Source organism: Pipistrellus hanaki, assembly GCF_964339955.1.
Source record: "Pipistrellus hanaki genome assembly, chromosome: 1".
Taxonomy (NCBI): domain Eukaryota; kingdom Metazoa; phylum Chordata; class Mammalia; order Chiroptera; family Vespertilionidae; genus Pipistrellus; species Pipistrellus hanaki.
The window spans coordinates 142,792,694-142,807,179 of NC_140503.1; positions in this window are offsets into that span (position 1 = coordinate 142,792,694).

Below are 14,486 nucleotides of genomic sequence, written 5' to 3' on the forward strand. Positions count from 1 at the left end.
TAAGTATATTGCTTTAAAACATAAGTAAATTACCCATAATCTCACTAAGGAAATACAAAGGAAATGTAACATTTTATTTTTTCCATTTATATTCTTTTTTTGTGTGTATCTGTGTTCTTACTCTCTATATGCTTTTTCCCATTTTTTAAATTAAGGTATTATATGTGTACATATCTTACCATTGCCTCCCACACCCCACTCCCATACATGCCCTCACCCCCCAGTGTTTTGCGTCCATTGGTTATGCTTATATGCCTGCATACAAGTCCTTTGATTGATCTCTTATCTCTCCCACCTCTCCCTAACATTCCTGCTATAAAATTATAAAAATAAAATTATGTCACTATAAAATTTTAATACGATATTTTTGTGTCCATAAAATTAATTGCCTAGACATATTATAACTCACGTACTCATCCTCTATCTCTGAGTACCTAAGTTGTTGTCACAAGCTGAATTTTTCTAGAGTGACATTTACTCAGTGATGATTCTTCAAAAATAATCCCTTAAAGAGAAATCCATAGCAGAATAGAAGAGTGGCAAGTTTGGGAACACAAGGTTATTGTAAAGCGCCTTAGAATCCATATTTACCTCAATCTTAATCTTAGAGTAAATAAGTAAATAGTTTATGCTGAGAGATTTGCAATGGGATTTTTAGTTTTATTGCAGGGTGCTATAATTAATAAGTTAGAAACTCATTTAAAGTAGCATGTAACCCAGTAGCATGTACCTTTTGTTATGTATGGTGTCACAAATACAACCACTAGTATGATAGAATTTCACAATATTTTTAATTAAAAGGAGATTGATTTTTCATGCCTATAAAGATTAAATAAGATTTCTCCATAGTCGTATCTTGAGTGTAAATACCGGAGCTAGTGGTAATTTTGCTAAACATTTCATTGAAAGCTGGCAGTGTGATTTCTTCAGCATGGTTTGGGACAAGTTATTTTCTCTTAAAGTACTTTATTTAAAGATAATAAAAGGAGGAAGATAAATTAATACTACTCCAACAAATACTTTTCCTTGGAAAAATATAAAGATGAATAACACTTATATAATGGTAATCTAATTAGGGAATTAAAGTATATGTACAGAAACATAAATAACATTTCTATAATAAATGTAACAGTAAGTCAGAGAAGAGGGAGGAACTGAAAAACTTCATGGACGAAGTAGGATTTAAGTTGGACAGGTAAGTAAATGGAGACTGGAAGTGTGTTGGAAGAGCAGGGTAAGCAAACCCACGAGGGTGGTAATACCAGGCATAGCCAGGGATATGAAAGATCACTTTGGCTGCAGTGGGGAATTCACTCTGGAGGGCAGTGGAAAATGCATATGGAAACAAAGGTGGCAGATGAATGGAAGATTGATTTTCCTGTATAATGAGGTCATTTGAAGAGTTACTTAATAGGAAGATAACATAAATTTGACATTCTTGTATGATCTAATCTATATAATGAATTAGAGTGAAGAGAGCCTGAAATCAAGACCAGAAACAGCACAGAGAGGAGGAAATATGGAGACAACATCATTATCCATGCAAGTGAATGCAATGATATAAATTTTATTTCCAAGCAAAAAGATAGGACCACCAGGAACCATTATATTATAAATTAACTATAAAGTATTAATTATTCAGCATTATTTTACTTCTTTGGGCACCAGTAAAATCCCTGGGATTTCTCACAGCTCTGTAGTCTCAGAGTCATCCTTATTACACAGTGTCTCTTGTCGGTCTTCTCCCAGTGTGAGTTTTTCAAGAGAACCAGTCAGAACCTGCAAGCTTCTGAAGACCTAGGCTCAGAAGTCATGCAGCATCACTTCTGCCATATTTGATGAATCAAAAGTGAGTCTCAGGGCTAGCCAAGATTCAAAGGGCGCTCCTACACAGGGTCTCAGTACAAAGTTCTCCCAGAGACTCCTCACCTGTTCCTTGATTAGAGTCTAATCCCTATTCCCTGGGAATAATTCATTATCAGAAAGTGATCAATAAGGGAAGTGGAACCTTATGAGTGATGTGGGATAAGGAACTTATTAGAGGGAGCAGACATTATGTAATTGTGGCAGCCAGTGAAGAAATATCTGTTAGGCAGCTGCCCCTCTGTCTGGTGGCGGTCTGAAGTCATTGTAGCTCATCTGTTGGAAAGAAGGGCTGGACCCAAAGTATTCATTTCCCATGACCTTGGCAGTGCAGGTCTTTTGCAGAAGAAGCAATAAGAGAGATACTTAAGGAAGCAGAAGGAGATCCGGGGGGTGGAGGTTGTAGGCCCAGCTGTTGCCTCTTCACAGAAAGATGAGCCAGCAGATGAGCAACTATGTTCGCAAACTCCAGGGATACCTGGTGCCCATACTGGGATCCAGAGCGTCACACTTGCAAATCTCACACAAGCCTCTCTTTCAGTCATCTTCACACCAGAACCACCCAGACAAAGGGATTCTGGGAAACTTCGTTATGTTGACATGAGTGCAAACTGTCATAAAGCTCTTCTGTCCTCTAATAACACAAGAACACTTCCTGCAGCTGCTGTGAACATCTGTGTTGCTCTGGTGGAGTAAATTTTTTGAGATGTAATTGAGTTTTGGCAAGAAAGTAAAAGCCTTCCTTGGAGATAGTTACCTAAAAGAAGGTCTCTTCATTGCCTAAATATTCACTGACCTTTGATAGCAGCTGGGATTACGTACTTTGCATAAATTACCTCATCAGGTAACATCTATTCCGACTTTTGTGTATGTTCAGATGAAAAGTGTATTTAAAGAATATTGCTGTGGTGAGTCCTACCCTGAACAAATTTTGGGTCAGATTGTTCTCTGATGAGGAAACAACTTGAGTACTGTTTTCCTAATCAACAAGACCTACCTGCAAGAGTGTTTTAATTCCTAGTGTTATAATGAATCTCTGTAGGCAAGAAAAAGTAGGTGAATCAATAATGATCAGACCCTAGCATATCTAAGCAGGAAATGAGCCAGTGAGAAGCAAGCTCAGCATTTTGATCTGAGAGAAGGAGGTGGATCAGGGAGGCACAGGCCCTGCAGAAGTGCTATAATAGTTCGGGGTGTGTGCCTTGGTTACAAGGCAGAATGGCTGCAGCTGTTCTACAACCTCTCTTCCATTCGGATGCTAGCGACCCAGAAATCCAGCCTGACCCCTGTATTTTCATGAGTAGAGCTTCAGCATCAGGGTTACCAAATTATGGTCCTGAAGGAATCCTTTTCATAGCAATGCTGTCGGAATTGACAAATAGGACAAAGACTGAGAAAATTGGGTGGGGAAAGAGTAATAATAGTCACTTTTTATTTTGCCCTCAGTACCCATTTCACATTTTTAAAGTCCCTGGCGCTGAGTGCTCATTTTTATATGCCCTTATGTGTAGGTTAGAAGGCCTCAGATAAGGTCTTCTCTGCCCTTACTTCCTCCAGCCAACTCAGCGGTATTTGGAACAAGATCACTCTCCGGGGCCTTGCCATTGAGTTTTGATTTGTTACTCTATGAGGGACATTGCAGTTTTCAATTGTTACTGTGAGAGAATGTTTTCTTGATTCAATTGTTATTCTGAGAGAATCTTCCAGATTTGCGCACTGGAAACTTTCTTCAAGATTGTGTTGACTTTCATTACAATGTCATGGTTCTTTCATTGAGGAAAACAAGGAATACAGAGAAAACATGGCATGGTAGAAAAAACACAGGAAATTGAGTCTTGGCTCTGTTAATAGCTGTGTGAATTCATTGGTTCTGGGGCTTGGTTTCCTTATTTGAAAAGTCAGGTGCACTAATTATTTCTGTGGAAGTAGATTTAGTGAGAACATGAAGATTAACAAGAGGAAATATGGTCCAAAAATATGATTTATAAAACAAGTACACTCTTATTTTACTTTCATCTAATGCTCTGCTGGTTGAGGATCAGCATCTTCAATTTTTAAAAAAATGCTGTTCACTTTGACACTCTCCATCTTTCCATCATTATTCATCTCTTGAGCCTAACACTACTGATATTCCCATCACTGCCCCATATTCCTACTTGTCTGATTCTACTTGCAGAGAAGAAAAACAAAGTGAATGGCAGAATAAACTAAAGTTTATAGAGAATGATGCTGTAATGATGCTGACACTCTAAAATTCTAGGAGGGTGGCTTAGATACTATTTCAATCTCAAACATTTCCAAACTTACTTCCATTATGCACAATAATCAGAGAATATACTTTAAGTGGGTATGTAAATGGCTTATAAAGATTACTTTAGGTGGCACTTATCTTTTCTAAATGCAATTTAACTATTTTTTTCTGAAGGTAATTAAAGTTATTTTATTTTGTCTGACTTTAAGAGAGTATTCAAATTATCCTTTAGGCATCAGAATCTTCTTATTGGCCTAAAATCTTTAAAAGATGAAAACTTAGAAAGCTTCTTTAAATCAGCATATAGCAAATGCTAGGATTTCATGAAGCATCTTCTCATTGTGAGGCAACCCATTCAAGAAGATCTTTATGGGTTTTGTGTGCATGGATATTGTTGGTTGAAGGCTGGCAAGCCTTAATGTGGGAGAAGAAAAATGAGGTTATTCAATTTATTATTATTCGCTGTACCTCCACTTTTATACTTATAATGATGACACATATACACACAAAACTCAATATAAAACAGAAAAAAAATCCATTCTCACAAACAAAATATTTTTATTAGTTTCTGATATGGTATACTGATATGTAGATCTTTATTTAGAAATAGCAAGATAATTTTTGGTCCTCCATAACCCGAACGTCCAATATTTTGCTCATTTAGGTAGATTCCCTTCTTAACCCCAAAAATTGCTGTCACAAAATTGAAAGTATCAGGAGATGACTAAATACATTTATATTTGGCAGACTCCTAAGCCTGACTCTCTTTTAGGCCTGCATCTTATTTTCCATTTCACATTTTAGTCTTTGGCATCTCAATGCTTTACTATCTTAAAACAAAGCACATTCCTCCCTCTCTTAGAGTAAGAGGTTGCTTTGCTCCAGAAATAAGAACCAAGTAAGTGCTTCCAAATGCTTAACTCTTCTTTCCAACCCTTGTTATAACTTTCAACTGGGATGCCGGTCTGACTCCAGGTCACAAGAGTAGCTGGGCCATCCTCAGGAAGTATGTCAGCACCAACATGCCCTGTCAGGAAGGGTGTGTGTGGCCTAGTGCTGCTCACGCTGACACAGGTGGGCCCTAGGAGGACCAATTTCTTCATCACTGAAGCTACAAGACAACTGTTGCCACAGTATGGCCTTGGGCCAGTTTTGTGTGCCTGTGAAAATGCATTATTTACCTTGAAATTCTGTCACATTTCTCAAGGGTGAAAATTATTTTCTCTGCTGGTTAAGGACTTTATTCTTTTAAAGTCCTAATTCTTTTTTAAAAAATATATTTTATTTTTTTTACAGAAAGGAAAGGAGAGGGACAGATTTAGAAACACTGATGAGAGAGAAACATCGATCAGCTACTTCCTGCACACCCCGCACTGGGGATGTGCCCACAACCAAGGTACATGCCCTTGACAGGAATTGAACCTGGGATAGGCTGATGCTCTATCCACTTGGGTTGTTCGAAATCTTAGCTATTACAAATTGCACTGCTATGATCATAGGGTTGTATATATTCTTTCTGACTGGTGTTTCATGTTTCCTAGGACATATTCCTAGAAATGGGATCACTGGGTCAAATGGTAGTTCCATTTTTAATTTTTGAGGAATCTCCATACTGTTTTCCACAGTGGCTACACCAGCGTGCATTCCCAGCAGTGTACTAGGTACCCTTTTCCCCACATCCTTGCCAACATTTGCCACTGTATTCAAAACAGCCTGGTATTGGCACAAGAAAAGGCATATGTATCAATGGAATGGAACAGAGAACCCAGAAATTGACCCTAGACATTACCCTTAATTAATATTTGACAAAGGAGGCAAGACCATACAATGTAGTAAGGTCAGTCTGTTCAATAAATGGTGTTGGGAAAATTGAATAGGTTCAAAAAAATTAAATTAGACCACTAACTTACACCATACACAAGGATAAACTCAAAATGGGCAAAAGATTTAAATGAAACCTTAAAAATCTTAGAAGAAACCATAGGCAGCAAAATCTCAGGCATCTCTGTTTACTGATACATCTCCTAAGGCAAAGAAAACTAAGGAGAAAATAAACAAATGGGACTATGTGAAAATAAAAACCTTCTGCACAGAAAAAGAAACCATCAACAAAATGAAAAAGGAATGAACTGCAAGGAGAACATATTTGCCAATGATACATCCAACAAGAGGTTCATTTCCAAAATATATAAGGAACTCATGAAACTTAACAAAAGGAAGACAAATATCCACTTAAAAAATGGGCAACAGACCTAAATAGATACTTCTCCAAGGTGGACAGAAGGCTAAGAGACAAATAAAAAAATGCTCAAAGTTACTAATCATTAGAGAAATGCAAACCAAAAGGACAATGAGGTATCACCTAACACCTGTCAGAATGGCTATCATCAAAAAATCAACATATATTTTTTTGTTGTTGTTGAAGGTTTAGAAATATAGTTTTAATATCATTCATACTTTTTGAAGTGTTCAGATATTCCATTTCCTCTCAGTTTCAACTATTTTGCTCAAATTGAAAAGGTAAATTAAAAAAATGTATTATTTTTTATTTATTTCAGAGAGGAAGGGAGAGGGAGAGATAGAAAAATCAATGATGAGAGAGAATCATTGATGAGGTGCTTCCTGCATATCTGCTACTGGGGATCAAACCCACAACCTGGGAGTCTACCTCGACCAGGAATTGAATATGGACCTCCTGGTTCACAGGTCTATACTCAACCACTAAGCCATACCAGCTGGGCAAAAAAGGTAAAACTTTTAATCATATTAAAAGAGAATGAAAATTAAATATAATAAATATAACATAAATTTATCTTCCTGTTTCCTTCAAATCTAAGAAATAAGGTTGGTGTGACCATTGAAAACATTTAAAAGCAAGATATTATTCCTATACCTAATCTTATTAAATAAATCTGGACATTAAAACAGAAGAGGCCCCTTCACAAAATGTATATTTTTGGTTCTTAGAAGCTATAATTAAAACAAGGCTGTCTCATACAATGTAAATGCTATTTGGTTTCAAACTGTAGTCTATTTTGTTATCTTGAAATTAATTTACATTTGAGAGGACTTTTTCTTGTAAAAATAGTTATAATTATTATTAGAGGCCTGGTGCACGAATTCATGCATGGGTAGGGTTCAGCCAGCCCACCCCAATGGGGGCTGATTGGGCTGGGCCAGTGGGGAGGAGGGGATGCAAGAGGTCAGCCATCCCTGCCCTTAATTGGGGTGGGTGGGCGTTCGGGGACAGGGCTGGCTGGGGGAAGTGCCAAGGGAGGTTGCAGGGGGCTGATCAGCTCCAGATTGGGCCAGTTGGTCACTGCAGTGCATGTCATAGAGATTGATCATTCTAGTTGTTCCAGTCATTTGGTTATTCTAGTCATTCCATCGTTCCATTGTTCTGGTCATTACACTTTTATATATATAGATATTTAAAAAAACTTTACATAAATGTGAAATTGTTGATTTTATAGGAGGAATACTTTTCTAATAAAAATGTGTTTGAATCAAGGTCTAAATTTAAATGTAATTCTAAATAAAACAGGGCTTAAGGAACACTTTGACAACCAACAGAAGAAACAAAGGCAAAAATCACTGAAGTGTCTGGATAGTACATCCCACAGTCACTGTATGTGCTCAGCTCACGTACATATTTCTTCTCATCTCATGAAACCACCATTACATATAACACCAGCATATGTTTACCATATGCTTTTTCATCCTGGGTTTCTTGTCTGAATAGTACATACAGTCCCTAATGCACAATATATTTTAAAATATGGTAAATGGAACATCATTTACCATTATACTAATTCTATAAAAAATTTACTAAGGGGCTATATATATATATATATATATATATATATATATATATATATATCAATAACAGTAGGAGCTACAGAAGAAGAGAGATTCTTTCACCAAATGAAAATTCTACTTCCCTCTTGTTTTTGGTATATTCCATTGAGGTGTTGTTCTTTAAGACAGGGGATTTCAGTTTAACAGTTTCCTGAAGATATGCAGGAGATGATAAAAGACTCCAAGTAACAAATGTATTACTTTTGCTTTATTTTTCTGGTACATTCTATACACACAGGCATATCAGGACAAAGTCAAACTGAGAAGCTAGACAGAGAGGTAATGTTATAATAGATAATATTGCACCAAATAACATAAATTAGTTTGCAGCTTATCTCTGTGGACCTCACTCTTTTTTCCCCCCCCATGAAACAAAACTTTTATTTCTTTCATTCATTTCTTCTGCCAAGGTTTTCAATCTCCAAGGTCACCATAGCAGGAAGGTTTTGACCATCTTTTTATAATCTTTTAAAAATATTTTTATTGATTTCAGAGAGAAAGGGAGAGGAAGTAGAGAGAAAGACGTGAGACTTCTTAAAACAGAGGTTGCCTGTAAGACTTCAGTTCATCTAACCCTGGTAAAAAGGTGCAGCCAAAGGGAGACTCCAAACCAGAAGTGACTTACTGGCAGTGGGAAGCCATAAGAATGCTCTGGCTGGTATACTTTGATATTTTCTTTCTTTTTTTTAAATATTTTATTTTTTTTACCGAGAAGAAGGGAGAGAGATAGAGAGTTAGAAACATTGATGAGAGAGAAACATCAACCAGCTGCCTCTTGCACACCCTCTACTTGATCAGAATTGAACCTGGGACCTTTTAGTCCTCAGGCAGACACTCTATCTACTGAGCCAAACCAGTTTCTGCTACTTTGATATTTTCAATGAAAGAATTGACTTTTAGAATCTTCCTTTGTTTATTTTTATTTGCTAAAATGTTTTCTACCTGCGTCTATGCACTAAAACACAAATAACTGAGCCACACTATGGCATATTGCCAAAATATTTTATAAATTTATTTACTCTCATTTCGATTGGTTAACTCAATATTTCATGGTATAGGTTTTTGTTATTTCATGTTAACATGTCCTAACTCCAAATTTCTTTTCAAACTAAGTTTTGTGTCATGATATTTTCAAATAGTTTTCTTAACTTGTGTGTGAATTCAGTATTTTAGAAAGGACATGTCCTTAATTTAGCAGGTGCTGTATTTTTTTTTTTCTTCAGGCATTGTGGAATCATTGCCCCAAAGCTGTTGCTCTCCCTCTATAATTATTCATTTTCCCACCTTTCTCTTGGTTTGAAAACTTTATTATATTTAAATGTCCTGGATAGAGATGTGTACTAAAATCTATGCTCTGCAAAATTTCATTAATTTCTTTTGTAGTCAAGGGAGAACATTTATTATTCTATCGTAGTGAGACAAGTAAAATTAATTGCTCAGGTGCACATCACTAAACTGATGGTAATTATTATTCAAATACCATTTTCTGTGCTTCAAAGAACTTTAACATATCTTATGTCATTCAATTTACTAAGAAAGAAGCCAATGCTCAAACACTCCCTTTGGGAAATACAGACTGGGGAGAATTGGAAGAGGGTATAGGAGGACAAATGGACAGAGACTTGACTTGGGATGCTGAACAAACAATACAGTATACAAATGATGTATTGAAGGTATAATTTGCACCTGAAACCTGTATAATTTCATTCACTGGTGTCACCACAACAAAGTCAATAGAAAAGAAAAAAAAGTGAAAATTTGTTTTAAAAAATCCTCTTAAAGAGATAGCCCACCCAGGCCATGAGGAGCCCACTGAAGTTCCCTTCTCACTCTGGGTGATTTTTCTATCCAGTAAATTAAATTTGAGATCAGCACCTCCCTGTTCTCAGACCTCTACTTAGCCTTTCCCCTGATGCTCAACCCCCTTTGGGATATATATATAAAAATATACATCTCCACAAAGTTTTGGCATTTGAGACAATTCAGACTGATGTAGTGATTTCCTAGACCTTAATAGCTAGTAAGTGCCAAGGCTGGGCATAGAACTGCGATCAAAGAGGACTTTTTCCTGTTGAAATTATTGAAAGTCCATCTACCTTTACCTTAGTTTTGTATGTCAGTTCTGGTGAGCATCAACCTTCAAATCTGCAAGGGTGTATAAAACTTCCATCCTCTCAGTATTTCTTCTCTAGTCATATCATTTTTCATAATGTGACTTGACCATTTCTTTACAGGCTTCCCATTCATTTTATTTCAGACCATTCGTAAAACTGATTATGTAGGAAAATGGCAAAATCCTGGGCATATCTGGGTTTATTTATAGTACACCTTTTGTGTGACAGACTGTATTGTTTGTTTAAAATATGTGGAGCTTAGAGAGGCCCCTCCCTGGTGCCGGTCCCTCTGGAGAAATAGTGTTCCCACCCAAGCGATATCAGTGTTGGCCGTGTGACTGGCTTTAGCAAATGGAATGTGAGCAGACTATACACAACACATTTCTGAGCAGGCATATTCAGGGCTCTGATGTGGCGCTACTATTGTTTTTCTTCTCTTCCTGTAGATGTTCCCTTGATTGGGGCCTCTCTTTCTGTATGGACTTGGAAGTAAAGATAAAGCATGGGAAAGAGTCACACCTAACTCATAGCCAACATGCATTTAGGTAAGAAATAAACCTTTGTTACAAGTCAGTGAGATTGGAGATTGGTTTTTATCACAACATAAATTAGCAAATTTCATGCACAATGGCTTTAGACACATTTTTTCCATGGATAATTTTGACATATATTTCTAAATTAATTGGAATTTGTTAGATTAGACATTGTGCCAAAAGCTAAAGTTATTCTTTTATATTTCTATTCATTGATCATAAAAGAAGAAACACGTGCTGCTATTTTAATAATGTTATATATTTACGGTCACTTTACAGTTGATAAAGTAATTTTCATATATAGTATCTCATATATTCTCAATAATTCTGTATAATGGGTATTATCATCTAATTCCATAAAGGGAAAATAACTGAGGTTTGGGGAAATATAATAGATTTTCTCAAAATTTTGTAGTAGTAGATGTAGAAACAAATTAAAAATAAGTCTCCAATTTGGTGCGCCTCTTCCTGCCCCACTATTTCATTCATAGTTGTCACCATATGTGACTTTTCTTTGATTCACTTTCTTTGATATTTTCTGCAATTATGTAAATTTACAGATGGAATTTATAAACACTACAGTTAAAGCTAATTTATATAGACATAAATTGGAAATTTCTGGGATTAAATTTTTCTCCCTGTATGAAAATCAACTGTAATGGGGTCATAAATTTTAAAATTAAAAAAACTAGTGTGAAATACAATTCTGAGTGTGTGTGTGTGTGTGTGTGTTTGTGTTAATCCTCACCTGGGAATATTTTTTTCCATAAAGAGAGAGAAACATCCATGTGAGAGAGACACATTGACTGGTTGCCTCCAGAGGGAATTGAACTGAGCCCTACAGTACATGGGCTATGCTCTAACCACTGAGCCAAAGGCCAGGGTGGAAATACATGTCTTAGAAGCTTCTCATAATACAATAAAAATGAAATGAACATTTGAAAATTAAGAAATATCAATATTTTGTCTTGTTCTGATCTATTTTCACTCATCTTTTTAGTATTCGTGACTGAAGTTACAATGCTGAAACTGGCCAGAATTAAAACAATTAGCTCATAGGATTCATTAGAGCTGGTGCGTGTTACTGCATCAAGTATTAATGAAATAAAAATGACAGTCATAAATCTCATGTGATATTAAGACAGTTAAATTATAGTGAGCACTATTTTACATTCATATAGCCAGTTTATTTTTGCAGTGTGGGCTCTAATATAACAAAGTTCAATGAACATTTTACTTCTTTTACTCTCTGTTTCATTCTTTCCTTTCTCTTTATGACTGATGTCAGGTAAAGAGGGATTGGAATAACTGCCAAGGAGGTGGTACAATCTCTCTTTCTAGGAGTAAGTTGTGTGACCTCCAACTTGAAATGCATAATAAATGTGCATGCTTTTTCAAACATGCCTCTGACTTTCTATTACATGAAGATCTGTGTAATAGTGTTATGTGTGCCTGCTGTGTTTTTAAACTTGGTCTTGTATTGCTTTAAATTTGTTGACTCTGTTGTTGCTGTATGTGGTTTTTATACACAAATGTTGTCTATAACTATACAAGTTTGATGGTCTCAAACAAACATTATGATGTTACCTAAATGTTTTAAATGTGATAACATTTTCTTAACCAGGTTAAGAACTTACTTAAGAAATTTTACCAATTTATTTCATTTGTCATCTAAGAACTTCCTCAGACTCAATATTCATAATAGGGCAGAGAGATCACAGTGGCAACATGAGGCAAATAATGAGCAAATTTTATTTGCTAAACGATGTCATTCAAACCTGTATTTGATTATATGTAATATAGTAAGCTCCATAGACAAAAATTAATATGCTGGAAAAGGAGAGGCTGCAAACAATTAGCATATATTATTGTACTATATCCAAGCATCCTGTTATTAAGCATTTCTTTTGAATGAGAAAATGCTAAACCTAGTAAACACTTGGAGCACCAACATCAACAACTTATTAGGAAGGCACAAGGTAAAAGTTTTGATGTGATGGTCCTGGGGGGTGGTGATGGGGGATAAATCATCTGCATAGGTAAATCCCACTGTATTTTATGGTGAGATAGTAAAACCCAATCAGATATGAGCTTTCTGAAAGACTATTTTTTTAGTGAATGAAAACATCAGTAGACTCTAGCCTTAGGCTCCGGAACTGTTCATTTTGGTTCTAGCAACATGTTTCATCTACCAGAAAGTGCTTTTATCTTCCACTGGAGGAAAACATCACATAAGCAGGGATGGCGCAGCTCAAGGAAGTACACATGACATGCAGATGCGGAAGGCTTGTGCAGTACAGGGGTGGGGGTCACATGAAATTGGGTGGATGGATGCAGTCAAATTTTCTAATTTGTTTCTCATTTGCTACTTTTAAGGTTTTTGTTCTGACAGAAATTATAAAATCCAAATCATTATACCTCTCTTAGTTGTACTTTTTGATTTCTAATAACAAATATTTGTTCTATTGTCTTAAACATTGTCTCTTTCAACCTCACATCACACAGTACTGCAGGGTACAACTTAAAGTTAAGTTGCTTTACCTTGCTGTCTGATAGATTTTAAATATATAATTCATTTTTCTGAATGTTTAGTGAGCCTTATTATAACTTCATAGTTATTGTTGTATTAGCACATTCATGAAGCTAGACAATGACCAAAAATTTATTTGTCTACCTTCTATTTCATATACCAGGCTGTAAACATAGAGGTATTGACATTTACAATTTATGGGTAGAAAAAAGTAAGCACGATAATCTTGGTGTTGAAACTATGAAAATTGCCTTTTTTGAGAAAAGGAGTAATAGCAAGCTTGACCTGTCTGGCTTTTATAAGCATACTTCATAGATAACTGAGAGAAATCTGGGGGAAGGATGTTTTTATTGATATAAAATCTTACTATAATTCTGAAATCTAAGAAAGATTTTGCAAGGATGCTCATGATTCAAGTCTTATTTAAACATTATTGTGACCTAATTTTTTATTTAAACTTTAATGGAGTTTAGAATTAACCCAAGTAAGAATACATCAACATAATAAGTTAAACTGTGAAATAAAAATGCCCTAGAGTTTGCAGTAAACATTTTCTACTGATCTGTTGAGAGTGATCAAGGTTATTTTGTTATATTAATGAGGTGATTATAAGAGAGCACCTAATTATGAGTGTTGCTTGTCAGGAGATTCAACCATGTGATTAAAGGGTTGGAATTTCCTGCTTTACCGCCCCCCCCCACCCCCACCATCTCAGCGATGGGAGAGGGGTTGGAGATTGAGTTCAATTGCCAATGGCCAATGTGTTAGCAAATTATCCTAACATATAAAAACCCTGGGTCTGTCACATCCACAACAACTGGGCAGCTTGACCAACTGAAGTCAGTCCTGCAGTCAGCTGGGTTGCCATGGTGACCCAACACTGACAACTATGGCTGCAGGCACTGACTGCTGAGGGGGCAGCAAATCAGACCTGGAGAGAGGCCTAAAGAGAGAAGCAGGGGCTGATTTGGAGCCTCTGTGGCAGCTGTTGATCAGCACTTGCCTCTCTCTTTCTTTCCCCAATTGGTCAGCAGCTGAGCCTCCATTTTTCTTCAGGCCTCCACAGGGGCTGCTGATCAGCCTTGCCTTTCTGATTAGGCCCCCTTGATAGGCCCAGAGACACTGACTGGCATAGAAACTGACCAATCAGAACCAAATCTGGGTCAACTGTGAGGAACCAATGGCTGCCTAGGAGGCAGAGCTTTTGATGCTGACTGGTACAGAAACCGACCAATCAGAACCAAATTGGCCAGCAAAAGAGGGCAGTTGGGGATGAGATCAGGCTTGCAGGGGAGGGTAGTAAGGGGTGATCAAGCAGGCATGACAGTTAAGGGCAA